The sequence below is a fragment of the Pipistrellus kuhlii genome, unplaced genomic scaffold (genome assembly GCF_014108245.1).
Source record: "Pipistrellus kuhlii isolate mPipKuh1 unplaced genomic scaffold, mPipKuh1.p scaffold_m20_p_13, whole genome shotgun sequence".
Classification (NCBI taxonomy): domain Eukaryota; kingdom Metazoa; phylum Chordata; class Mammalia; order Chiroptera; family Vespertilionidae; genus Pipistrellus; species Pipistrellus kuhlii.
Window position 1 is genome coordinate 17,631,298 of NW_023425438.1, and position 2,508 is coordinate 17,633,805.

General features: G+C 63.3%; 1 non-coding gene across 1 annotated transcript; it reads left to right on the plus strand.

Annotated features, from left to right (window-relative positions):
• The first annotated feature begins 1,463 nt into the window (after positions 1 to 1,463).
• On the plus strand, positions 1,464 to 1,556 carry TRNAI-UAU. The gene is given in 2 exon segments: positions 1,464 to 1,501; positions 1,521 to 1,556. It is a non-coding gene; the product is annotated as a tRNA-Ile (tRNA).
• Positions 1,557 to 2,508: the final 952 nt, after the last annotated feature.

The window sequence follows — 2,508 nt, forward strand, 5'->3', positions numbered from 1 at the left end:
CCAAAATATAAAATCCAGCCTAAATCGCGGGCCGAATGGTTTACTGAACAGTCATAAACTGTCATTGTGATGGAAACGCAGCGGAGTGCAGTGATGACAGCGCGGTGCGGGCCACATTGCAAGGCCTGGCGGGACGCATTTGGCCCTCGGGCCTTGTGTTTGACACTTGTGCCTTAGACCTTGGCCCCAGGCACCTGCACATCTTTCTCTCCGGAGGGAAAAGAAAGGTCGCTTCCGGATGGTGCTGGTGAGGAACAGGGACCCATGAGATAGGACGTGGTCTTAGGTGCTGCCCAGACACCTAAATTTCTATTTAGAAAAATAATAATGAAAGTAATTATTTAGACAAACTCTTGCCCCATTATAATAAGATCACTTTGGGAGTCTCTTTCTATTAGTTAAAAGTATAAAATAAAGAGTTTACTGAAACGAAGACCGTACAATGAAGCTTCTACAAACTTGACTCAAGAAAAATAATAATGAATGTAACAGTAAATCCAATAAATCCAGCCTGGATTATGTTTGTCTTTATTCTGCTGTAGTAAAATATAACTGAAAAGAATTTAATAAGTGTCCCACACAGACAAAAAACAAACTAACAAAAACCCTCAAAACACTGGATAGGTATAATTCAACCTTGGGGGCAGTTCACATTTCCTGGTGTTTAAAAAAGAAAGGATATCCAGGTATTTGTATGAGACCTCTTGATTTTTAAACATTAGGAACTTCGTTTTTAAACATTAAAACAAACTCGCTGTGGCCGCACTGAGACCTGCGCGGCTTAGCCCGCATCCTCCCGAAGGCCCGGGCGAGCATCGCGCCCCCGGAAGGCCGGCCGCTGGGTTCGATGTTGGGGACCCGCCTCCTGCCCGGGGCGCCCCCAGCACCCCGCTCCGGAGGGGGAAAGAGGCGGCGGGGAGCCTCGGGGTTCCGGGCTCCGACGCCCCCTCGCCCGGCCGGGTCTTCCAGCTCCGCGGCTGCCCCGCCGGCCAGCGCGGGGGTCGCCCAGCCCAAGGCTTCCCGCTCCCACGGCTTCCCGGGCCCGGTCCACCGCTCGGCCAGCCCGCAGGACGCCCGGACGGTCCGGTCCAGGCCTCGGCCACGCGAGGCCGCCCCGGGGAGGCCGCGATCCACGGCGGGCGCCGAGGTGGTTTCCGAGCCCCGCGGCCGGACTCCTCTCCCCCCGCACCGCCCGGGGAGGCGGGCTCCGTTCTTTCCTGGGCCCCCGCCGCCCGTCCGCCACGGCTGGCCCTGGCAAACCGCCCCTTCAGCCCCGAGAGAGGGAGAGTCCCCCGCCGGTGCCCCCCGGTTTGCTCTTTTGGGGGGGCGGCCGGGCCAGAAGGCGCGGGGAGACTCCGACCCCGTCCCTTCCCGCCGCGCCGCCGGCCGCGAGTGCGCATGCGCGGCGGGCCGCCGCCGCCGGGTGAGCCCTGATAGAGCCATCGCGAGGGCCGCTCAGCGGAGCTCCAGTGGCGCAATCGGTTAGCGCGCGGTACTTATACAGCAGTGCTTGCAGAGCGATGCCGAGGTTGTGAGTTCGAGCCTCACCTGGAGCACGACCCTTTTGGATGCCGGAGGCCCGCCCCTTTTATCTCTCTTTAGCCCTCCCGGTTCCTGCGTCGGCTGGGAGCGCGCGGACCGCTCGGCCACAGGCAGGAAGCCGATCGCCTTGGCGCCTCTAACCAGCTTTCCGAGCTACCAGTTCCCCGCCCCCGCGCGCACCCCCCGATTACTCACTGCTCCCTCCCAGTTCTCCCCCTGGGCGTTTCCCTTCCCGGCACCCAGAGGTCCCGGGGTGCAGCGCCCGAGAGGGGGCCACGCCCTAGGCATGGAGTTAGGAAACCCTGGGCGCCCCACTCTGCAGGGCGTGCCGAGCCCTCGGCGCCGGGACCTGCCCGGGTCCGCTGCTGCTGCTCGTCCCGGGCCCCGCGCGGTGCGCTCTGGGCGGCTGGGCCCGAGCCGGAGCCGCAGCGGGAGCCGGGCTACACTCCTCGGAGTTGGGGCTGAGGCCCCGCGCGGGGACGCAAGTGGAGCCGCCCGCCCCGTTCCCTTTAAATAGCAAGCACTGGCCATCCATCCCCCTGGCTCTCCTCCGCCGGCCGCCCCTGCCCTCCCCGCAGGCGGGTTGGCGGAGTTTGGGAAGGTGCCCAGCTTCTCTCTCCCCCACTCCGTGACCCTTCTCCCCGGGGTGAGTCAGGAGAGGTGGATCCGCTGCAAACCCGACGGCAGTGCAATCAGAGGGGCTGGAGCCCTTTGAGCAGGCCGCAAACCCAGGGGCAGGGTCCTGGGGGGTGCGTGGTGGAGCTGGAAAGGGCCCCCCACCTGCCCCCAGCAGCGGCCAGCTGGCTGTGGAAGCCGGCACCCAGCGCGCCCCCGAAGGCACAGGGGCTTGCTTGCTTTGCCGAGGGGTGGGTGTCCGGGGTCGGAGGGATGTCCCATGTTCCCAGGAGATGTGGGTGGGTGAGGGAGGGGACCAGTTTGGTTGGGGTGAGAGGCCTCCTGGACGTG